Genomic DNA, 26,267 nt, shown 5'->3' on the forward strand with positions numbered 1-26,267 from the left:
TGGGTCAGGCTCCTTGGTCAGCTGGGAACCTGCTTCTCTCTCTCTCTCCCAGCTCATGCTCTTTTGTTATCTCTCCATCTCTCAAATAAATAAATAAATAAATAAATCTTTAAAAAATTGTGTTTTCATATTCTTTGGGTGAATACTCAGGAGTGGGAGTACTAGATCACATGACAATTCTATTTTTATTTGTTTAAAGAGCTTCCATGCTATTTTCCACCCTGGCCACACCAGTTTGCATTCTCACCAACAGTTCCCTTTTCTTCACATCCTTGCCAACACTTGTTATTTCTTATGTTTTGATGTTAGCCATTCTGACAGGTATGAGTTGATATATCACTGTATTATTTTTTTAATCACTGTATTTTTGATTTGCATTTCCCTGATGATGAATGACATTAAGCATCTTTCCATGTGTCTGTTGGCCATCTTTACGTGTTCTTTGGAGTAATAGCTGTTCATGTCTTTTGCTTATTTTTAGTTGGATTATTTGTGCTTTTCTGGCATTAAGTTGTATAATTTCTTTACATATTTTCAATACTAACCCATTATTAGATAAGTCATTTGCAAGTATCTTTTCTCATTCCTAGGTTGTCTTTTAGTTTTGTTCATTATTTTTTTTCACTGTGCAGATTTTTATTTCAATGTAGTACCAATAGTTTATTTATGCTTTTCTTTCTCTTGCTTCAACATGCTGGGTTTTCAGAATATAGGTGAAATTTGGTGGGGTGAGTTCCGGAGCTGTCAGCCAAGAAAGAAATCTTGAGATGTCTCTGGTGCAAAAAGGCGGTTTTATTAATGCATGTGGACAGGACCCATAGGGAGAAAAAGCTGCCCAGGGTTTGTGAGGTGTGGCTGATTATGTACTTGGGAGTTGGGGAAGGTAAGGAAAAAGGTGGTTTCAAAAGATTTTTATATGTTAAAGAAGACTCACAGGATACCAGAGACCTTTACCATTGTGAAATTAAAGTTGTTTTTCCTTCTAGTAAGTCATTAACATTAAAAGAGTTGGGAGCTTCCTGGAGGAACAAAAATTTCACTGTGCCTGCTTCAAGTATCTGTCAATGGGCTGCTGATTTTAAGGACCTTTAATTGTATTTACATTTCCTTCTTGAAGATAGGCCATTGATAGAAATGTTTTGTTGTTGTAAATAGCTAAGATTTTTGTAAATTTAGGGAGACATGTCTTATAGGATTGTAATTTCTGTAAATTAATTTGTTTTTCCTTTAATGCAGCCAGGAATGCTTGAGGACTGTCACATATATCCCATGGAGGGGTGGGCTGTGGACTGTCAGCTTCTGCCTGTCCTCAGTGAGTCTTCTGTTCCCTCATCAAGGAGACATATCTCAAAAAATGTAACTGTGGCTAATGCCAGAGACATTACTGCCATTACTCTGTTTTAAGGTTTTTACATTTTCAGGTTTCACATTTAGTTCTTTAATCTATTTTTAGTTTATTCTTGTGTATAGTGTAAGAAAGTGGTCCAGTTTCATTCTTTTGCATGTAGCTGCTGTCCAGATTTCCCAGCACCATTTGCTGAGGAGACTGATTTTTTCCTCACAACATATTCTTACCTCCTTCTTATAGATTAACTTCCAATAATTATGAGTTTATTTCTGGGTTCTCTATTCTGTTCTATTGATCTATGTGTTTATTTTTGTGCCAGTAACATACTGTTCTCATTGCTACGGCTTTGTAGTATATCTTCATAGATGGGATTGTGATACCTCCAGTTTTGCTCCTCTTTTTCGTCATTGCTTTTGTAATCTGGGTCTCTCGTGGTCCCATGCACCTTTTAGGTTACTTAGTCTAGTTCTGTGAAAATGCTGTTGGTATTTTGATAGGGATTGCTTTCAATCTGTAGAGTTCATAGGGTTAGAATGGACTTTTTAGCAAGATGTGTTCTTCCCATCCACAAGCATCAAATATCTTTCCATTGTTTGTATCATTTTGAATTTCTTTCATCAGTGTTTTACAGTGTACAGAACTTTCACCTCCTTGGTTAAGTTTATTCCTAGGTATTTTATTATTTTGGTGCTATTGTAAATGGGACTGTTAATTTCTCTTTCTGCTACTTTATTATTTGTGTAAAAAATGCAACAGATTACTGCATATTGATTTTGTATCCTGCGACTTTAGTGAATTCATTTATTAGTTCTAGTAGTTTTTTTGTAGAGTCTTTAGGGCATTATATATATATATGTATATAGAATGATGGCATCTGGAAATAGTGAAACTTTTACTTTTTCCTTACTAATTTGAATGTTTTTATTTCTTTTTGAGGCTTGACTTCTGTAACTAAGACTCTCAGTACTATGTTGAATAAAAATGGGGAGAGTGGGCAGCGTGGTCTTGTTCATGATCTTAGGGGAAAAGCTCTCAGTTTTTCATCATTGAGTATGATGTTTGCTGTGGGTTTTTCATATATGGCCTTTATTATGTTAAGGTATGTACCCTTTAAACCTACTTTGTTGAAGGTTTTTATCATGAATGGATGTTGCACTTTGTCAAATGCTTTGTCTACATCTACTGAAACGATAATGTGGTTTTTATCTGTTTTGTTGACTTGTTTTGTGGCCTAATAAGCAATCTCTTCTGGAGAATGTTCCATGTGCACTTGAAAAGAATGTATATTCTGCTGTTTTAGGATGGAATGTTCTGAATATGTCTGTTAGATCCATCTGGTCCAATGTGTCATTTAAAGCCACTGTTTTCTTGTTGACTTTCTCTTTGGACGATCTGTCCAGTGGTGTGATTGTGGTGTTAAAGTCCCAACTCTAATTGTTGCATTATTTATTACTTTCTTTATGTTTGTTAATAGTTGCTTTATGCATCTAAACGCTCCCATGTTTGGTGCATATATATTTACAACTGTTATGTGTTCTTGTTGGATTGTTCCCTTTGAGAATGTAGAATTCTTTTTGTTTCTGTTAACAGTCTTTGTTTAAAAATCAATTTTTTTCTGATATAAGTATTGCTACCTGGCTTTCTTTTCACTTTCATTTGCACGGTAAATGTTTTCTGTCCCTTCACTTTCAATCTGCCTGTTTCTCTATGTCCTTTGATTGGAGCATTTAGTTCATTTATGTTCAAAGTGATTACTGAGAGGATGTACTTACTGTCATTTTGTTACTTGTTTTATGGTTGTTTTACTAGTTCTTCTCTATTCCTTTCTTCTCTTGCTCTCTTCTCTCATGGTTTGTTGGCTTTCTTTAGTGATATATGTGGGTTCCCTTCTCTTTATTTTTTCCATACTTATTACTGGCTTTAGTTTTGTGTTACATATAAACCATTAGGTTTATATGTAATATCTTATGCCTGTAGCAACCTATATTAAGGCAACAGTTGCTTAAGCTAGAACCCCCTCTAGAATCATTACATTTTTATTCTCCTCCAGCCATGTTTTAGGTATATGGTGTCAGACTTTATATACTTTTATTTTGCAAATCTCTTGACTGATTTTTATAGATATTTAATTGTTTATGGAAGTTATCTTGGTTTTCAAGTTTAGCTTTTAAATTGTGGTAAACTATATGTGGCAAGTGTACAATGTTAGCCATTTGTAAGTTCATAGTTCAGGGGCATTATATTTCTTCACTACATTATAATAACATCACCACCATGTGTTTCTGGTACTTTTTCATTTTCCCAAACTGAAACCAGACACCCATTAAATACTAATTGCCATTCCCTCTCCCTGAGGCCCAGGCAACCACCGTTCTACATATGATCTGTGAATTTGATATGCTAAGTACATCTTGTAAGTGGGAACAGACAGTGCTTGTCCTTTTGTGACTGCCTTATTTCACTTAACAGAATCTATTATAGGTTAGTATGTTTTGGCGTGTGTCAGAATTTCCTTTATATTTCAGGACTGAATAGTATTCCACTATGTGTATACACATCATTTTGTTTATACAGTTACCTGCCAGTAAGTGCTTTGGTTGCTTCTTCTTACTGGCTATAGTGAATACTGCCATGAAAACAAGTGTAGCAATATTTGTTTGAATTCCTGACTTCCATCACCTTGGGTATATACCCAGAAGTGAAATTGCTAGGTCATGTAATAATTCTTTAAGTGTTTGAGAACTACCATAACATTTTCCATAGAGCGATATCATTTGACATTCCCAACAGTAATGCACAGTTATTCCAGGTTTTCCACATTCTCTCCTACATTTATGTGTGTGTGTGTGTGTGTGTTCTTTAATAGTTATCTGTGTAAGTCTGAAGTGGTGTTTCATTATGGTTTTAAAATCCATTTTCTAATGATCAGTGATATTGAGATCTTTTCATGTGCCCACAAGCCATTTATACATTTTCTTCTGAGAAATGTCTATGCAAGTCCTTCATTTTAATCTGGCTGTTTATTTTACTGTATTTTTATTTTTTTAAATTTTTCCTTAAAGTCTTTTTATTTATTTGAGAGAGAGAGAGAAAGAGAGAAAGTGTATACACAAACTAGGGGAAGAAGCAGAGCAAGAAGCAGACTCACCACTGAGCAGGGAGCCTGAGGTTGGGCTCAATCCCAGGAGCCTGGGACCAGGACCCGAGCCAAGCCTAAAGCAGATGCTCAAACAACTGAGTCAACTCTTAGATGCCCTTCATTTTGTTTTAAGATGCAGAAATTCTTTATGTACTGTGGCTATTGATACCTTATCAAATATAGTATTTGCAAATATTTTCTCCACATTTGTGCATTGTTGTTTCACATTGTTGGTGGTGTTGCTTGATGCACAAAAGTTCTTAATATTGATAGAGTACAATTTATCTATTTCTTTTTGCCTGTGTTTTTGGAATCATTGCCAAATCCAAGGTGGTGGTTTTTCTTCTATGTGTTCTTGTAAGAGTTTTATACTTTTAGCTAGATTTTAGGTCTTGATCCATATTGAGTTAATTTTTGTATATGATATGCATTAAGGGTTCAATTTCATTCCTCCTATATGGTTATCCAGTTTCACAGCACCATTTTTTGAACCACCTGTCTCTACCCCATGACTACTCTTGACATCTTTGTTGAAAATCATTGAATATATATGCAAAGATTTATTTCTAGGCTTGAATTTTATTTCATTATGTTGTCTTTTTTTTGTCAATATCATACTCTTTTGATTATCATAACTTTGTAGTAAGTTTTAGAACCAGGAAGTTTTCCATTGTTGTTGTTGATGTTGTTGTTGTTGTTGTTGTTTTCTTGCCAATATTATTTTCTCTGTTTGGGCTTCTTGACATTCCATGTAAATTTTTGGATGGATTTTTCTATTTCTCAAATAATTTATTTTTATTTTATTTGGATTTTTATAGGGTTTACACTGAATCAAAAATCAGATTAGCATTAACATCTTAATGACATGAACTATATCAGTTCATGAAAGTCTTTCCATTTATTTGTGTCTTTCAGATTATTTTTCAGCAACATTTTATAGTTTTGCACTATAGAAGACTTTTGCCTCCTTACTTATGTTTATTCTTAAATATTTATTTCTTTTAATATTGTTGTAAAAGGAATCATTTTCCTAATCCTCTCTGGATTGTTCACTGGTAAGAGAGAAGTTCTATGTATTTTCATGAAAAAGTTACCTTTCAAAAATTGGGTAAAGAAGGAATGTACCTCAACATAAAGGGCCATATATGACAGATCCACATGTAATATCACACTCAGCAGGCAAATGTTGAAAGCCTTCCCACCACAATCAGGAATAAGAAGAGAGTGCCCAGTCTCACCCCTCCTTCTCCCAAAAGCATTGGAAAAAAAAATCCCCGTGATATTTTTAGCAATTTCTACTATAGATTAGGCCATCAGTGAAGTGAGATCATTTTACTTAATTACTTAAATTTTACTTATAGTTACTAGCTGTGACAGTGTTTCTGATGGTAGCAACTATCTCAGTTTAAGCATCATCTTTGAAGAAAGGCCTTCACTGATCATATTCTTCCTAGTAGAATTCTCCCTGAGTACCTTGTTTGTCTTCTTATTAACACTGAAAAGATTATGATTCGTATGTTGAATTGTCCCTTTATTTATTGTCTGACTCTATTATGAGAATATAAGGTCCTTGGAGGAAGGCACTTTTGCATATTTTTTGCCTATTTCATTAACTGCTGTGTCCTCACTCATAGCAGGGTTCTTGGCAGTAAATAAATGCTCCAAAAGTAAAATTTTAAATTTAAAAATAAAAAAAAAATTGGGTAACTATTATGTCTAAATCAGTGATAAATATGCAGAACATCTAACCACACTTCAAGGTAACATAAATTGACTATTAAAAGAAAGGAAAGAAAAACGTGCTATGACAATTAGGGAAATGCATGATAAATTAATCTTCCTTAACACAATATGGCAGGGCTGAAATTTATTCTTTTTTTTTTTAATATTTTATTTATTTATTTGATAGACAGAGATCACAAGTAGGCAGAGAAGCAGGCAGAGAGAGAGGAGAAAGCAGGCTCCCTGCTGAGCAGAGAGCCCAGTGTGGGGCTTGATCCCAGGATCCTGGGATCATTACCCAAGCGGAAGGCAGAGGCTTTAACCCACTGAGCCACCCAGGTGCCCCTGAAATTTATTCTTGACTGGTGGTAGTCTTACAATGGTTCTCATGATATATTTCTTTTTATGTAACATCTTGCTGACCCTAACTATGTGATCTGACCTAATACTTCTTCCTATAGATACTTTTTTTAAAGTGTTTGTGGAAATTCCCAGCGAATTTAATTAAGCAAGAATTAGTCCTGGACACTTCCCAATTCTAGAACTTAATGAGGTGTTTGGTTAGAAGGCATAAAATGCTCAGCGATCTTTGCTTGTGTTGGGAAGAAGATACTATGCTCCTAACAACTGATATATATATTTTTAGGGGAGTTCTGTTAGGCTTACAGCATTACCTAAAGAAAAGCACAAGAATGTCTCTTAAAATATCAAGTCAGCTAATCTGAGCAAACTGACAGGACAGAATGAAGTTGACTAATAAGGATAGGAATTCCTTGTCTTTTTGATGAATTCTCCTAATTTGCTAAATTTTTGATTTCTGTGTGGACCCTGGACGTCCTAGGAAGTAATTTACAGTACAAATAAAATCAACTTTATGAATAACCAGAAGACTCCACAGAGAGAATGGACAGGCAGTTGAGTGAAATAAAATATGTCCTCAAGTAATAATGCAGCTTTTTACCCTCTCTTGTCAGACTGGATGATAGAAGAAGTCCACGTTCCTGTGATTGAGTAAAAAGTGTTCCTTCAGATTGTGGACGTATTTTCCTAAGGTAAGAATAACAGTACATAGTGGATACCAGGCTTTGCAATTGTGTATCTTTATTGTGTTAAAGATTACTTTAGATAAAGCAAACTTGGATTACAGTTCTAGCTTTATCACTTAAAAATGAATGACTTTGGAAAAATTAACTAGATGTTCTGAGCCTCCATTTTTCAACTCTGAAATGAGGATTATAGTTCCTGTTACTGTAATAGAAATGTGATTCCTTAAGTTGTGAGCCTGTGAATGGAATCCCCTGTAGTTGTTGTGAGCAGTGGAATGATCAGATCAGAATCAGATTTTAAAAGGGTCATTTGGACTGCATCAGGGCCACAAACTTATGGAAGCCAGAATGAAAGGGGAGGGATGTTGTGGGAGGCTAGTGCAGTGGACCAGAAGTGGTGCGGGGAGGGGAATGATCAAGTAAGTGATCTATTTTAAATGGGGTGAATAAGATTTATTAAAGGTATCAGTAAGCTATACAAGAGCAAGAATGGCATGAAGGACATGGCGATATTTCTTGTCTGAGCAATGGTATGGGAGGTGGTACCATTTAATTAGATGGGAAACCTGTTTCTTAATGAAAATTAAAAATTTAGTTTCTAAAGTACTGAATTAATATCCAACTGGAAAAGTTCACAGTTGGAGATTATATATGTATATATATATATTTTTTTAACTTCATATATATATATATATATATATATATATATATATATATATATATGTTTAAAAATTAAGGGAGAGATACAACACTGGAGTGCTTTCCCATTTACTGGTCAGGGAAAGAGGGCATATCCATCCAAAGATTCTATGAAAAAAGTCTCAAGGTAGATGCAATCCGGGGCAGCAAACTTCCATTCCTTGTTTGATCCACTCACTTCAAATATGTCAATTACCTTAAAGGGGCCTTAAGTATTTAACTTTTATGACTTTATAAACTGTGTATCTTTGCATGGGCTTCCCTTGCCTTCTTTTCTTGTCTTTTCAGTTTTCCTTTGCTACTCAGTTAAAGCTTTCCTCTGGGAGGAAGGCTTTCCTCTGGGAAGCCTTCTCTGACTGCTGTTTGCTTGTGACCTTCACACTGTGCGACTATTTTCATAGTATCACTTATTACATTGGTGATTATTATGTATGCTATCACTGAGTGTTGAAAACCATGGCTTATTCAACTTGGAAATCACAATGTCTGTGATACATGTGACATAAACAGGTACTCCTGTCACAATCTTTTCATTGAATGAGTCAATAAAAGAGTAATCTTATAATGCATTTAAAAGTTTTCCCCCTTGTTTTGTAGATCACTTGCTTCTAATATGAGAAGTCAGTTCCTAATGCAGACTAGATGGCACCAAATAGCAGTATGACTTACTTTGTGCTCTTGGGCCTCACCCAGGATCCAAAGGAACAGAAGATCCTTTTTGTTATGTTCTTGTCTTCTATATTTTGACTGTGGTGGGAAACCTGCTCATTGTGGTGACTATAACTGTCAGTAAGTCCCTGGACTCACCTATGTACTTTTTTCTTGCTAGCTTATCATTTATGGATATCATTTATTCATCTTCTATTTCTCCTAGATTGATGTCAGACTTGCTGTTTGCAGAAAATACAATATCCTTCCAATCTTGTATGACTCAGCTATTAACAGGACATTTTTTTGGTGGCTCAAAGGTCTTTCTTCTGCTGGCAATGGCCTATGACCACTATGTGGCCATCTGCAAGCCCTTGCATTACTTGGTGATCATGAGGCAGTGAGTGTGTGTTGTGCTGCTGGTAGTGTCCTGGGTGGGAGGTTTTTTGCATTCAATAACTCAAGTTATCACTATTTGTAGGCTCCCATTTTGTGGTCCCAATGTCATGGATCATTTTTTGTGTGACATGTACCCCTTATTGAAACTGGTCTGTACTGACACGTATGTCATTGGCCTGTTAGTGTTAGCCAATGGAGGGCTGATCTGTAGTATTGTGTTTGTGCTCTTGCTCATTTCTTATGGTGTCATTTTGAACTCTTTAAAACACCTTAGTCCAGAAAGGAGGTGGAAAGTCCTCCAGACCTGTGGTTCCCACATCACTGTGGTGGTCTTCTTCTTTGTTCCATGTATTTTCATGTATATAAGACCTGCTCAGACCTTCGCCATAGACAAATCATTGAGTGTGTTTTATACAGTCATAACTCCCATGCTGAACTCATTGATCTATACCCTGATAAATTCTGAGATGATAAATGCTATGAAGAAGCTCTGGGGAAGAAATTTTATATCTTTGAGTAGATAAATGTATCATTCACCATGAAGAGAATTATTTGACATTAGGGTCCATATCTTTGGATTGCAGAAGTCCTCTTAAGTTTGATTCTGACTTTCTTTATTTGTAAGAATTTAAGTAAATTATAATTAAAGTACTAAGAGTTTCCCTTGTGGCTAGAATGTAAGGTCCATAACACCTTGTCAATCTCTTCACATAGAAATGTGTAATGCCTCTATAACAAGGAATGCATACTATGTAATGAATCACTGAGGACTTTTTTTATGATTACATTAATTTTTAGTTATTTAAAAATTTTTTAAAAACATTTTTTCTGAGAGTATTATTTTTTTAGAGTCTATCACTTAAGTTTATCCTTTTTATTGTATTATTTATAATAATGCTATGTAGATTATTCCTTATTAATTTTTGGTTGCTTTAGATAAACCTATTTAGACTAATACTTTTAGCTTACATAAGAAAAATTGAAGTGTAATAGATAAAAATAAGAATATTGAAAACCTTACAGAAAGAGATAAAGTATAGAAAAAAGTTCTGTTTAACTCTCAGCATTGTTTCCAATTCTCTTCCCCAGAGGCAGTTGCTTGATCTGTATCTTTAAGCTCCTCAGGTAATAATCTGTACAAATTCAAGTGTAAATATCTATGTGTGAGTCTTCTATGTGTATGTAAATGCCTTACTATAGAACTTTTATTAAAAGATTTTATTTATTTATTTGACAGAGATCACAAGCAGTCAGAGAGGCAGGCAGACAGAGAGGATGAAGCAGGCTCCCTGCTGAGCAAAGAGACTGATGCCCTGGGATCATGACCTGAGCAGAAGGCAGAGGCTTAACCCACTGAGCCACCCAGGAACCCGTATTGATTTATCTTTAATTGAAATATAGCTGACATAAAATATTACACTAGTTTCAGGTTTATATCATCATGATTCAACAGTTAAGTACACATGATAGTGTGTGGGATTAGGGAGGGAGAGAGGTGTTGAACAGTCTCTTGGAGAGCCCTCATTTTTCCAGACCCCTTGGCTTAGGCTCCCTCTGTTCCCCATGGCAGGATGCCTGCCCTCTGACTTGGCATTCTTGTATCCACAAGGCGATGGGGGTTGAAGGGATGGGCCAGGAGGGCTAAAACACTACTGGGTTAAGCCTCTCACCTGGCTGACCGTATGTTACCCTCCTGGTGGGTCAAGAATTGAATCAGGGCTGTGGCCAGATATGGAATTATGGGGGATTTCCCTATGTCTCCCTGCCATATGAGTTCTGCAGAAGGACAGCATACTGTGGACACTAGATTGGGGTGGAGCAGGTGCTCCAAGGCAACCTGGAGACCTCTCAGGGGGAGGGCAGGCTAGGAGCTGAAGTGGAAAGTCAGCTCTAAGGACGCTTTCCCTGAGCAGAGGAAAAGCTGGGGCAAAACCCTGCAGAGTCCCAGGACATCAAAATTCTGTAGAAAGACCTGGAATAAATTGCCAAGCCCCTGAGACAGAAGAGAATCTCTCTAGGATATACCCAGGCCCATGTGGGGCTCACCCTGAAGATTCTTTTGGGAAGGTGTTTCACCAAATAACCTTATCTGACCCTTTGAGCCTTAGCACCTCAGTTTCTACAACACATGGAAGCTGTGGCCCCTGTGCACAAGTGGGTGGTGGAAGCTGACAACAACGAAAATCTGCAGGAGATATACATAGCAGGGACCCTTGCGCAGGCCTGAAAGTGCAAGTGAACAAGTCTGGAGAACTGTTTGAGGTAACCTGGAGAACATGCTCCTGTAGTGCCTGAAACCCACCCTGGTGCAGATCAGCCCCATTGCCCAGCAGCTGGGGCATGAGAAGGATGTGGTCTGAGTGTACTTCTGCAATGGTCGTCAACAGGGACTACTGGCCAGGAGAGGATTTTGAGGCTGCTGGGTTTCTTTTTTCAGGGGTATCTGTATCCTTTCTTTCAGCACCAGGGCCCAGCTAGGTACGCCAGGCTATGGGACCCCCACTTCACTACCCTATACTTCTTGATTCCTTTCCTGAGATTGGAGCCTTTCCCTCAGTGTCTGTCACCACTCTGGGCTCTCCCATGCATTCAAACTGAGGTGCTGGTCCTTCCCCAGAATGGGGGTGGGGGACAGAGGAGAGAGGGGACCTAAGGAACAGATACCTGGGTTTTGTCCCAGGGTTTTGGGATCAAGTTCTTCATTCACTGATAAAGGATTTGGGAACACAAAAGATGTAGGGGCTGGGAGTTTGGGGGGATTATTTGGAGGGAAGTCAAAGTTCAAGGATGCTCTTTTTTAAATACCTGCATCACTCATCACTTTGTTCTTAAAGAAACCTGGGACGCAATAAACCAAAAAATACATTACAGAATGCTGATCATGAAAAGTGTAGCTTCCATCTGTTACCATCTGTTACCAGCCAAAGTCCCTACAATATTATTGGTTATACCCCTTAGGCTGTACTTTTCATTCTTGTGAGTTATTTTATTCCCCATTATTGTACCTTTCAGCCCCTTCACCTATTTCCCTGATCCCTCCACTCCCTTCCCCCTGGCAGCAGGCAGATTGTTCTCTGTATTTATGAGTCTGTTTTTGTTTTTTGTTTGTTTTGGTGTGTTGATCAAATGCCACATAAAAGTGAAATCTTTTGTAACGTCTTGAAGATATGCCATACTAGTCCATATAGATCTCTTCATTTTTCTTATACTCCATATTACTCACTTATAAATAAAATAAATATCTCCATTCCTGTTCATGTTATTACTTTTTTCAGTAATGAAGAATTTTATAATTGTGTGTTTGTGAATATGTGCAAATATGAGTTCTTAGGAGAGGACTTGTTAGGAATGTATTTGAGTCAATGGTCAGATAGCTAAATGTTGAATTTCATAGTTATTGCCAAACTGTTGTCCTTAAGATTGTACTAATAGCTACCCTCCTGCTCAGTCTGTGAAAGTACTTCTGTCCATATTCTCAACAACCACTCGCAGATACATGCTCATGGTATAAGGCAACCAGAAAAATTGCAATCTTACTCATATTATTGAGTTTGGGTATCTTTTCATGTGTTTAATAAATCATCTATTTCTTTTTCTCTATTTTGTGTAATTGTTGATCTTTTCCATACTGATACTAGTGAGTGCTATCTTTTATTGAAGAAATTATCTCCTCCACTGTTGTATAAGTATTTGTTATTTTTCTGTAATTAAACTCATGATGTGTTTTAATACTTGTATACATTATAGAATGCTTTTGGCATGTGAGTAATGTCCTTATTAATTTAATATGAAATTATTTTTGGCTTATATATATTCCTTAAAAAGACTTCTCCATTTCATTCATACCAAAATATTCTTCAATTGCTTTTTTAGCCCTTAATTTTAAAGCTTTGTTGAGCTTGTATATCTTACATTAAAACTTTTGATCCATCTAGAATTTATTTATTTTTTTTTTTTTTTTGGTTTTACTTTATTTTTATTTGTACATGTTTTGCATACCTCATCCTGTTTTTGGAAGGCTCAAATAAGAACACTCATGTGTTACATTTGAAGATGTAATTCTCCCTGTGAATGTTGAGCTTTATACTTTCACTCAGTATAGGGAGCCTATATAGAGAAATGGAAAAATCAGACGTGCTGTGCTCTGTTTTAACTTCTACTATTGTTCTAATTCTTTTTTTTTTTTATTTTTTTTATTTTTTTTTATTTTTTATTTCCAGCATAACAGTATTCATTATTTTTGCATCACTCCCCGTGCTCCATGCAATCCGTGCCCTCTATAATACCCACCACCTGGTACCCCAACCTCCCACCCCCCGTCCCTTCAAAACCCTCAGATTGTTTTTCAGAGTCCATAGTCTCTCATGGTTCACCTCCCCTTCCAATTTCCCCCAACTCCCTTCTCCACTCTAAGTCCCCATGTCCTCCATGCTATTTGTTATGCTCCACAAATAAGTGAAACCATATGATAATTGACTCTCTCTGCTTGACTTATTTCACTCAGCATAATCTCTTCCAGTCCCGTCCATGTTGCTACAAAAGTTGGGTATTCATCCTTTCTGATGGAGGCATAATACTCTATCCCCAGGGGTACAGGTCTGTGAATCACCAGGTTTACACACTTCACAGCACTCACCAAAGCACATACCCTCCCCAATGTCCATAATCCCACCCCCTTCTCCCAAACCCCCTCCCCCCAGCAACCCTCAGTTTGTTTTGTGAGATTAAAAGTCACTTATGGTTTGTCTCCCTCCCAATCCCATCTTGTTTCATTGATTCTTCTCCTACCCCCTTTACCCCCCATGTTGCATCTCCACTTCTTCGTATCAGGGAGATCATATAATAGTTGTCTTTCTCTGATTGACTTATTTCTCTAAGCATGACACCCTCTAGTTCCATCCACGTCGTCGCAAATGGCGAGATTACATTTCCTTTGATGGCTGCACAGTATTCCATTGTGTATATATACAACACCTTCTTTATCCATTCATCTGTTGATGGACATATAGGTTCTTTCCATAGTTTGGCTATTGTAGACATTGCTGCTATAAACATTCGGGTGCATGTGCCCCTTTGGATCACTACGTTTGTATCTTTAGGGTAAATACCCAGTAGTGCAATTGCTGGGTCATAAGGTAGCTCTATTTAAACATTTTGAGGAACCTTCATGCTGTTTTCCAGAGTGGTAGCACCAGCTTGCATTCCCACCAACAGTGTAGGAGGGTTCTCCTTTCTCTGCATCCTCGCCAGTATCTGTCATTTCCTGACTTGTTAATTTTAGCCGTTCTGACTGGTGTGAGGTGATATCTCATTGTGGTTTATCAAAACCACATTTCCCTGATTTTCCTTTCCTGTATTTCCCTGGTGCCGAGTGACGTGGAGCACTTTTTCATGTGTCTGTTGGCCATCTGGATGTCTTCTATGCAGAAATGTCTTTCATGTCTTCTGCCCATTTCTTGATTGGATTATTTGTTCTTTGGGTGTTGAGTTTGCTAAGTTCTTTGTAGATTTTGGACACTAGCCCTTTATCTGATATGTCGTTTGCAAATATCTTTTCCCATTCTGTCAGTTGTCTTTTGGTTTTGTTAACTGTGTCCTTTGCTGTGCAAAAGCTTTGATCTTGATGAAATCCCAATAGTTTATTTTTGCCCTTGCTTCCCTTGCCTTTGGCTATGTTCCTAGGAAGAAGTTGCTGCGGCTGAGGTCGAAGTGGTTGCTGTCTGTGTTCTCCTCAAGGATTTAGATGGATTCTTTTCTCACTCTGAGGTTCTTCATCCATTTTGTGTCTATTTTCATGTGTGGTGTAAGGAAATGGTCCAACTTCATTTTTCTGCATGTGGCTCTCCAATTTTCCCAACACCATTTATTGAAGAGGCTGTCTTTTTTCCATTGGACATTCTTTCCTGCTTTGTCGAAGATTAGTTGACCATAGAGTTGAGGGTCTATTTCTGGGCTGTCTATTCTGTTCCATTGATCTATGTGTCTGTTTTTGTGCCAGTACCCTGCTGTCTTGATGATGACAGCTTTCTAATAGAGCTTGAAATCCGGAATTGTGATGCCAACAACTTTGGCTTTCTTTTTCAATATTCCTTTGGCTATTCGAGGTCTTTTCTGGTTCCATATAAATTTTAGGATTCTTTGTTCCATTTCTTTGAAAAAAAAAAAAAAAGGATGGTATTTTGATAGGAATTGCATTAGATGTGTAGATTGCTATAGGTAGCATAGACATTTTCACAATATTTGTTCTTCCTATCCAAGAGCATGGAACATTTTTCCATTTCTTTGTGTCTTCCTTGATTTCTTTCATGAGTACTTTATAGTTTTCTGAGTACAGATTCGTAGCCTCTTTGGTTAGGTTTATTCCTAGGTATCTTATAGTTTTGGGTGCAATTGTAAATGGGATTGACTCCTTAATTTCTCTTTCTTCTGTCTTGTTGCTGTAGAGAAATGCAACTGATTTCTGTGCATTGATTTTATATCCTGACACTTTACTGAATTCCTGTACAAGTTCTAGCAGTTTTGGAGTGGAGTCTTTTGGGTTTTCCATATATAGTATCATATCACCTGTGAAGAGTGATAGTTTGACTTCTTTTTTGCCGATTTGGATGCCTTTAATTTCCTTTTGTTGTCTGATTGCTGAGGCTAGGACTTCTAGTACTATGTTGAATAGCAGTAATAATAATGGACATCCCTACCGTGTTCCTGACCTTAGCGGAAAAGATTTCAGTTTTCTCCATTGAGAATGATATTTGCAGTGGGTTTTTCATAGATGGCTTTGATAATATTGAGATATGTGCCCTCTATCCCTACACTTTGAAGAGTTTTGATCAGAAAGGGATGCTGTACTTTGTCAAATGCTTTTTCAGCATCTATTGAGAGTATCATATGGTTCTTGTTCTTTCTTTTATTAATGTGTTGTATCACATTGCTTGATTTGCAGATGTTGAACCAAACTTGCAGCCCTGGAATAAATCCCACTTGGTCGTGGTGAATAATCCTTTCAATGTATTGTTGAATCCTATTGGTTAGTATTTTGGTGAGAATTTTCATATTGGTGTTCATCAAGGATATTGGTCTATAGCTCTCTTTTTTGATGGGATCCTTGTCTGGTTTTGGGATCAAGGTGATGCTGGCCTCATAAAATGAGTTTGGAAGTTTTCCTTCCATTTCTATTTTTCTTTTAATATTTTATTTATTTATTTGACAGACAGAGATCACAAGTAGGCAGAGAGGCAGGCAGAGAAAGAGAGAGAGAGGGAAGCAGGCTCCCTGCTGAGCAGAGAGCCCGATGTGGGGCTCAATCCCAGGACCCTGAGATCATGACCTGAGCCGAAGGCAGCGGCTTAACCCACTGAGCGACCAGGCGCCCCATTTCTATTTTTTTGGAACAGTTTCAGGAGAAGAGGAATTAGTTCTTTTTTAAATGTTTGGTAGAATTCCCCTGGGAAGCCGTCTGCCCTGGGCTTTTATTTGTTTGGAGATTTTTGATGACTGTTTCAATCTCCTTATTTGTTATGGGTCTGTTCAGGTTTTCTATTTCTTCCTGGTTCAGTTGTGGTAGTTTATATGCCTCTAGGAATGCATCCATTTCTTCCAGATAGTCAAACTTTTTAGCCTAGAGTTGCTCATAGTATGTTCTTATAATTGTTTGTATTTCTTTGGTGTTAGTTGTGATCTCTCCTCTTTCATTCATGATTTTATTTAATTGGGTCCTTTCTCTTTTCTTTTTGATAAGTCTGGCCAGGGGTTTATCAATCTTATTAATTCTTTCAAAGAATCAGCTCCTATTTTCGTTGATTTGTTCTATTGTTTTTTTGGTTTCTATTTCATTGATTTCTGCTCTAATCTTTGTGATTTCTATTCTCCTTCTGGGTTTAGGGTTTCTTTCTTGTTCTTTCTCCAGCTCCTTTAGGTGTAGTGTTAGGTTGTGTACTTGAGACCTTTCTTGTTTCTTGAGAAAGGCTTGTACCACTATATATTTTCCTCTCAGGAAAATATTTCAATATTTGCTGTGTTCCACAGATTTTGAACCATTGTGTTTTCATTATCCTTTTCTTCCATGAATTTTTTCAATTCTTTAATTTCCTGGTTGACCTATTCATTCTTTAAAAGAATGTTGTTTAGTCTCCATGTGTTTGGGTTCTTTCCAAATTTCCTCTTGTAATTGAGTTCTAGCTTCAGAGCATTGTGGTCTGAAAATATGAAGGGAATGATCCCAATCTTTTGATACCAGTTGAGACCTGATTTAGGACTGAGGATGTGATCTATTCTGCAGAATGTTCCATGTGCACTAGAGAAGACTGTGTATTCTGTTGCTTTGGGATGAAATGCTCTGAATATATCTGTGATGTGCATCTGGTCCAGTGTGTCATTGAAGGCCTTTATTTCCTTGATCTTTTGCTTGGATGATCTGTCCATTTCAGTGAGGGGAGTGCAAAGTACCCTACTATTATTGTATTATTGTTGATGTTTTTCTTTGATATTGTTATTAATTGGTTTATATAGTTGACTGCTCTCATGTTAGGGCATAGATATTTAAATTTGTTAGATCTTCTTGTTGGACAGATCCTTTGGGTATGACATAGTGTCCTCCCTCATCTCTTATTATAGTCTTTGGCTTAAAATCTAATTGATCTGATATAAGGATTGCCACCCCTGCTTTCTTCTGATGTCCATTAGCGTTGTAAATTGTTTTCCACCCACTCACTTTATTTTTTTTATTTTATTTTTTTAGAATTATTTATTTATTTATTTGACAGAGAAAGATCACAAGTAGGCCAAGAGGCAGGCAGAGAGAGAGGAAGGCAGAGAGAGAGGAAGGGAAGCAGGCTTCCTGCTGAGCAGAGAGCCCAAGGCAGGGCTTGATCCCAGGACCCCGGGATCATGACCTGAGCCGAAGACAGAGGCTTAACTTACTGAGCCACCGAGGCACCCCTCCACCCCCTCACTTTAAATCTGGAGGTGTCTTCGGGTCTGAAATGAGTTTCTTATGCGCAACATATAGATGGGTTTTGTTTTTTTTATCCATTCTGATACCCTTTGTCTTTTGATTGGGGCATTTAGCCCATTAACAATCAGGGTAACTATTGAGAGATATGAATTTAGTGCCATTGTATTGCCTGTAAGGTGACTATTACTGTATATTGTCTCTGTTCCTTTCTGATCTACTATTTTTAGGCTCTGTCTTTGCTTAGAGGACCTCTTTCAATATTTCCTGTAGAGCTAATTTGGTGACTGCAAATTCTTTCAGTTTTTGTTTGTCCTGGAAGCTTTTTATCTCTCCTTCTATTTTCAATGATATCCTAGCTGGATATAGTATTCTTGGCTGCATGTTTTTCTTGTTTAGTGCTCTGAATACATCATGCCAGTTCCTTCTGGCCTGCCAAGTCTCTGTGGATAAGTCTGCTGCCAATCTAATATTTCTACCATTGTATGTTACAAAGTTCTTTTCCCAGGCTGCTTTCAGGATTTTCTCTTTGTTGCTAAGACTTGTAAATTTTACTATTAGGTGACGGGGTGTGGACCTATTCTTGTTGATTTTGAGGGGGGTTCTCTGCACCTCCTGGATTTTGATGCTTGTTCCCTTTGCCATATTAGGGAAATTCTCTCCAATAATTCTCTCCAATATACCTTCTGCTCCTCTCTCTATTTCTTCTTCTTCTGGAATCCCAATTATTCCAATGTTGATTCATCTTATGGTGTCATTTATTTCTTGAATTCTCCCTTTGTGGTCCAGTAGCTGTTTGTCCCTCTTTTGCACAGCTTCTTTATTCTCTGTCATTTGGTCTTCTATATCACTAATTCTTTCTTCTGCCTCATTTATCCTAGCAGTGAGAGCCTCCATTTTTTATTGCACCTCATTAATAGCTTTTTAAATTTCAACTTGGTTAGATTTTAGTTCTTTTATTTCTCCAGAAAGGGCTTTTATATCTCCCGAGAGGGTTGCTAGAATATCTTCCATGCCTTTTTTGAGCCTGACAAGAACCTTGAGAATCATCATTCTGAACTCTAGATCTGACATAGTACCAATGTCTGTACTGATTAGATCCCTAGCCTTCAGTACTGTCTCTTGTTCTTTTTTTTGTGATGAATTTTTCCACCTTGTCATTTTGTCCAGATAAGAGTATATGAAGGAGCAAGTAAAATACTAAAAGGGTGGCAAAGACCCCAGGAAAATACACTTTAACCAAATCAGAAGAGATCCCAAATCGTGGAGGTGGGGGGCGGAGAATGGAGATAAAAAAAGGTTCAGAAAAAAAAAGAAACAATTAAAAAAAGAAAACAAATAAAGAAAAAGTATAAAAAAGAAAATACATATATATACACACACACACACACATATATATATATATATATATATATATATATATATATATATACATATTAGATAACTAGTTAAAAAACGTTAAAAAAGAAAAGGGTAAAAGTTAAAAAAAATTAGCAGCAGAAGAAAAAAAATATAAAAAGCATTAAATTAACTGCAAGACTAAAGAATCATGAGTTCCTAAAAGCCATGAGTTCCGTGCTTTGCTTTCTCCTCCTCTGGAATTCTGCTGCTCTCATTGGTATTGAACCTGCAATCCTTGGTAGGTGAACTTGGTCCTGGCTTGTTGATCTTCCAGGGGAGGGTCCTGTTGTAGTGATTCTCAAGTCTTTGTATTTGTCTTTGTCCCAGGCAGAATTGCACTGCCCTTACCAGGGGCCAGGCTGAGTAATCTGCTCAGGTTTGCTTTCAGGAGCTTTTCTTCCCTGAATGCTTTCTGTAGACGTTGAGAGGATCAGAATGAAAATGGCAGCCTCCCAGTCTCTGGCCCAGTGGAGCCGAGAGTTCGGTGCCCCACTCGTCAGTGTGCCCTCAGAGAATAGCGCCCAATTACTCCCGTCTCCCTGGCCTCCGGCCGTGCTCTGAGCTCACCGAGCCTGTGACTGGTTCAAGGTAACCCCAAGATGAGAGCTCACTCCTCGGCTCTGTCTCTGTAGCCAGCTTCCCCATTCTAAAACCTGCAAGCTCTGTGACACTCAGACACCCCGGATCCTTCTGTGAACCTGCAGGACCTGAGGCCATGCTGACCTCATGTGGGCTTCACGATTGAGCTAAAGACAGATGTTTAACTGACTGAGCTACCCAGACACCCCTAATTTAGAAAGCTTTCTAGTAATAAGAACTGTTATCCATGAGTGGGTCTTTTCATTCAACAAGTCATCTTTCATGACCTTGAGTACTGCTTTCATTTTCTGCCTATGTAACTCATCCCTTCTAGATATCTGCTGTTCCTCATCCATGACCCTTAAAATGCTGTTTGGCAACTTTGTTGTAAGAAAAACCATCTCTTTCAGGGAGTGTGTGACTGAAGTCTTTGCTGAGCATCCATGTAGGCATCTGCAAACCCCTGTACAATGAAATCATAAAGAGTGGCAGGGATATGGCTTCCTCTTTCAGATGACATGTACTAGAGGCTTTGTCCTTGCAACCATTCAGGTCCTCTTCACAGTGTGGCTACCTGTGTGTGGCTCCACTGTCATAGACCATTTGTGCATGACATCAATCTTTGGCTGAAACTCATCTGCATGAGCATTCATACCCTTGGTGTCTCTGTTGCTGTCAAAAGTGGGTTCATCTGCCTGTGAAAATTTTCCTCTTGATTGTTTCCTAGTTGGTTATCATATGCTCATGGAGGACCTGTTGTTTGGAGGGGAAACACAAAGCTGTGTCCACCTGTGTCTCTCATGTCAGTGTGGTGGCTCTAATATTGCATCCTGAATATTTGTATATTTGCACCCAATCACCACCTTCTCCACTGATCAAGGTGTGACTGTGTTGTATAGCTTTGTAATTCCCTTATTAAAATTAAACCTGCACACTCAGAAATTTGGAGGTGAAAATGCCATGAAGAAGTTCTGGGGTAGAAAAGGTAACTTTGAGAGATATCCAGCACTCTATAAAATAAATTTGTATATTAAATAGAATAGAGAAAAGAAGATAATTGGTACAGAGGCCCAGGATCACTATTTGTCCAAAGTATGTTTATTTTGATATATGGACACTTTGAGGAAAGTTCTAGGGAATAAATCATTTACCATTATACAAGTATCCTATTTTAGTTTATGTATTATCCAGTTGATGGTCAAAGTTCAGTGTGCTGGGAGTATTAGTTAGAGTTTTTGTATAAAGCAGATTTTCAAGACAAAGATCTGGAGATTTTAATTTACCAGTTTTGTTGTTAGATGGCATACCTACTTTATATACAGGTGTATGTTTAAAGTCAGTGATATGTGATATACTGTAGCCATTGTGCTGTAGTTTATGCTGACAGCTTGCACCTATTAATGAAGTCAACTTAGTATTTCTTTTTCTTTTTTATTTTTTTAAATATATATTTTTTAAGATTTTATTTATTTACTTGACAGAGAGAGATCACAAGTAGGCAGAGAGGCAGGCAGAGAGAGAGAGGAGGAAGCAGGCTCCCTGCCGAGAAGAGAGTCCAATGCGGGACTCGATCTCAGGACCCTGAGATCATGACCTGAGCCAAAGGCGGTGGCTTAACCCACTGAGCAAACCAGGCACCCTATTTTTAAAAATATTTTATTTATTTATTTATTAAGCAGACAGAGATCACAAGTAGGCAGAGAAGCAGGTAGAGAGAGAGGGAGAAGTAGGGCCCCCGCCGAGCAGAGAGCCCCATGTGGGGCTCGATTCCAGGACACTAGGATCATGACCTGAGCCAAAAGCTGAGGCTTAACCCACTGAGTCACCTACGTGTCACTCAACTTAGTTTTTAAATGTAGTTTTTAACTTGTAGTAAAATAAAAATAACAAAAATTGAAGTTTTAATCATTTGTATCTGCATAGTTTCAGTGGCATTGAGTCAATTCACATTGATAGGATGATTAAGTAAGTTATTTGACATTTGTAATGCAGACACCAATGCCATCTGTCACCAGAGCTTTTTCATCTTCCCAAAGTGAAATTCCACATTCATTAGACATTGATTTCACAATCCTTCTCTTTGGGCTTTAGCAAACACTGTTCTGTTTTGTTTGTTTGTTTGTTTTTTAATTTCTGTTTCATTGATTTCTCCTCTAATCTTTATTATTTCTCTTCTCCTGCTGGATTTAAGCTTTATTTGCTGTTGTTTCTATCTCTTTCAGCTGTAAGGTTATGTTGTGTATTTGAGACTTTTTTTGCTCCTTGTAGAAGGCCTGTATTGCTACATATTTTTCTGTTAGGACCATCTTTGCTGCATCCCAAAGGTTTTGAATTGTGGTGTTTTCAGTTTCATTTGCTTCCATGTATTTGTTTAATTTCTTTAATTTCCTAGTTGTCCTATTTGTTCTTCAGTAGGATGCTCTTTGACCTCCATGTATTTGTGGTCTTTCCAAATTTCTTCTTGTGGTTGATATCTAGTCTCCTAGCATTGTGGTCTGAAAATATGCATTGTATTACCTCAGTCTTATTGTATCAGTTGAGGCCCTTTTTGACCCAGTATGTGATTTATTCTGGAGAATGATCCATATGCACTTGAAAAGAATTCCATCTGTTTCAAGATGGAATGCTCTGAATGAATATATCTGTGATATCCATCTGGTGCAGTGTGTCATTCAAGGCCCCTTTGTTTCTTTGTTGATCTTCTGCTTAGATGATCTGTCCTTTCCTTGAATAGGATGTTAAAGTCCCCTGCTATTACTGTATTATCATCAATGGGTTTCTTTAATTTTATTATTAATTGGTTTACATATGTGGCTGTTCCTAAGTTGGAGGCATAAATATTTAGAATCATTACATCTTCTTGTTGAATACAACCCTTTAGTTTTGTGTAGTGTCATTGTTTTCTTGTTACAGTCTTTGGTTTAAAATCTATTTGTCTGATATAAAGATAGCTACTACAACTTTCTTTTGATGTCCATTAGCATGTAAATAGTTCTCTGCCTCTTTACATTGAATCTAGAGGTGTCTTTAGGTCTAAGATGAGTCTCTTGTAAACAGTACATATATGGGTCTTATGGTTTTTTTGTTTGTTTGTTTGTTTGTTTAGTTTTGTTTTTAATCCATCTGACACCTTATGTTTTTTTTAATTTTTTAAAATTTATTTTCAGCATAACAGTATCATTGTTTTGGCACCACACCCAGTGCTCCATGCAATCCATGCCCTCTTCAATACCTACCACCTGGTTCCCCCTACCTCCCACCCCCCGCCCCTTCCAAACCCTCAGATTGTTTTTCAGAGTCCATAGTCTCTCATGATTCATCTCCCTTTCCAATTTCCCTCAATTCCCTTCTCCTCTCTAACTCCCTTTGTCCTCCATGCTATTTTTTATGCTCCACAAATAAGTGAAACCAGATGATAATTGACTCCCTCTGCTTGACTTATTTCTCTCAGCATAATCTCTTCCAGTCCCGTCCATGTTGCTACAAAAGTTGGGTATTCATCCTTTATGATGGAGGCATAATACTCCATAATGTATATGGACGACATTTTCCTTATCCATTCGTCTGCTGAAAGGCATCTTAGTTCTTTCCACAGTTTGGCGACCATGGCCATTGCTGCTATAAACATTGGGGTACAATTGGCCCTTCGTTTCACTACATCTGTATCTTTGGGGTAAATACCCAGTAGTGCAATTGCAGGGTCATAGGGAAGCTCTATTTTTAATTTCTTGAGGAATCTCCACGATGTTTTCCAAAGTGGCTGCACCAACTTGCATTTCCACCAACAGTTTAAGAGGGTTCCCCTTTCTCCACATCCCCTCCAACACATGTTGCTTCCTGTCTTGCTAATTTGGGCCATTCTAACTGGTGTAAGGTGGTATCTCAATGTGGTTTTTATCTGAATCTCCCTTATGGCTAGTGATGATGAACATTTTTTCATGTGTCTGATAGCCATTTGTATGTCTTCATTGGAGAAGTGTCTGTTCATATCTTCTGCCCATTTTTTGATATGATTGTCTGTTTTGTGTCTGTTGAGTTTGAGGAGTTCTTTATAGATCCTGGATATCAACCTTTTGTCTGTACTGTCATTTGCAAATATCTTCTCCCATTCCGTGAGTTTCCTCTTTGTTTTGTCGTCTGTTTCCTTTGCTGTGCAGAAGCTTTTGATTTTGATGAAGTCCCAAAAGTTCATTTTCGCTTTTGTTTCCTTTGCCTTTGGAGACATATCTTGAAAGAAGTTGCTGTGGCTGATATTGAAGAAGTTACTGCCTATATTCACCTCTAGGATTCTGATGGATTCCTGTCTCACGTTGAGGTCTTTTATCCATTTTGAGTTTATCTTTGTGAATGGTGATGCCTATGTCTTTTGTTTGGAGCATTAATCCAATTACATACAGAGTAATTTTTGATAGATATGTATTATGCTATTTTATATCTTATTTTGTCATTGTTTATGGAATTTCTTCCTTTCTCTAGTTTTTGTCTCTTTTGGTCTTTCTCTCCCAGTCAAATTGTCTCCTTTAATCTTTCTCACATGCTGGTTTAGTGGTCATTAACTGCTTTGGTGTTTGTCTGGGAAACTCTTTATCTCTTCTTCTGTTTTGAATGATTACCTTGCTGGATAGAGTATTCATGGCTGCAGATTTTCCCCAGTCAGCATGGTGAATATAGCATTTTCCTCTCTTCTGTCTTGCCAAGTTTCTGTGGAGAGCACTGCTGTTAACTTAGTGCCTCTCCAATTATCAGTTAGGGCCTTCTTTTGTCTCATTGCTTTTAGGATTATTCTTTATCTCAATACTTTGCAAATTTACCTGCAATATCTTGGTATTGGCTTGCTTTTGTTTAGATGGAGGCTCTCTATGTCTTCTGACTTTGGCTGCCTGTTTCTGTCCCTAGATTTTTCAGAAATTTTCAGCTAGAAATTTCGCTAGAAATTTTCAGCTACAATCTTCTCAAATAAACAATCTGTTACCTTTCTTTCTCTTCTTCTTCTGGGACTCATATGATATGAATGCTATGGTTGATGGAGTCTGAATTCCTTGACCATGCTCATGATCCAAACATTTTTCTTTTTCTTTCCTTTATTGTTTTGTTATCTTCCATAATTCTGTCTTCTATATCATTTATTCATGTCTTTGTTTCTTCCATTCTTGTGGCCATTATATGCAATCAGTTGTGATTCTCAGTTACTGCATTTTTCATTTCTGCCTGATGGTTAATTAGCATTCTTATATTTGGTGTAAAGGTCTCCCCGATGTCTTCTATGCTTTTCTCCAAGCCCAGCTAGTATCCTTATGATTATTGCTTTAAAGTCTGCATCAGGCCTATTACTTATATCTGTTTTGATTAGATCTCTGGCTGTGACATTTCTTGTTCGTTCTTTTGGGATGAATTTCCCCATCTTGGCATTTTGAGTAGGTCTCTGTTTCTTCTCTGTGTTAGGAAAGTCTGTTGTGTTTCCTGTTCCTGAGAGTAATGGCTTTAAGTAGAAGAGGTCAAATAACGGCCAGGGTCTAGTGCTTCAGGAAGTATTTTTGATGTGTGCTGCATGTACTCTGCTACTGTGTTTTGGCTGCTCTGTTTCTCAGGTCAATTGTATGTAAAGGTTCTATTTGCCTGCCAAGGGGACTCTTTGGTCCTTGTTCAGAGTGTGGCGAGTTTTAACTAGATAAGATCTGGTCTGCTTGTTAAAGGAGACCTGATTATATTTTCACTATAAGTGAAGCTTTGAATAACTCTGTGGTCAGTAGGCAGGGGTTTCTGGTCGTCTTCTGGGGAAGGGTCCTGCTGCACTAGTCCTTAGGTACACTTATCCAGGAAAAGTATTAGTGGCAAGTCCAGAAGAGGGAGACTTGGTGTAAGCAGTTTAGGCAGTCAGTGCTGGCAATGTGCTGTTTACTGAAGCTGGTCAATGCTGAGAGGTGGGGGAGGGAAATGGCACTAGCAAGCTCTTTGTCCCCAGAGAGGGGAGTCCATACTTGCTGCTCTCACAAAAGCACATTAAGAAGAAAAAAAAATTTTCCCTCATGTGTCCCAGTGTTTTCTAGATCTCCCATTTCACTCTGTCTCTGGGTTGCTTGCCTGCTTGGGGAGCACAATTCACCTTCGGCTCTAGCTCAGCCAAGCTTTCCCATCTTTTGAAACTCTAAACTTTTAGAACCTGGAGTGGTGGGAAACTTCACTTGTCTTCTGGAGTATGGTGTCAGTGTGCTGGGACTCTTGCAGGTTTGATCCAGAAGGGCAATCGTGACAGAATGCATGGGCATGGGACTTGGAGAAATGCAGGCTAAATAGCCAGTGTCCAGTGTAGCCACATCTAGCAGGTGTCTCTGTGCCTTT

At 37.8% G+C, this 26,267-nt stretch overlaps 2 pseudogenes; both read left to right on the forward strand.

Annotated features, from left to right (window-relative positions):
* The first annotated feature begins 8,596 nt into the window (after positions 1 to 8,596).
* LOC116599392 lies at positions 8,597 to 9,525 on the forward strand (annotated as a pseudogene).
* Positions 9,526 to 10,564: 1,039 nt separating this feature from the next.
* LOC116599390 lies at positions 10,565 to 11,599 on the forward strand (annotated as a pseudogene).
* Positions 11,600 to 26,267: the final 14,668 nt, after the last annotated feature.

The sequence above is a fragment of the Mustela erminea genome, chromosome 9, assembly GCF_009829155.1.
Source record: "Mustela erminea isolate mMusErm1 chromosome 9, mMusErm1.Pri, whole genome shotgun sequence".
Taxonomy (NCBI): domain Eukaryota; kingdom Metazoa; phylum Chordata; class Mammalia; order Carnivora; family Mustelidae; genus Mustela; species Mustela erminea.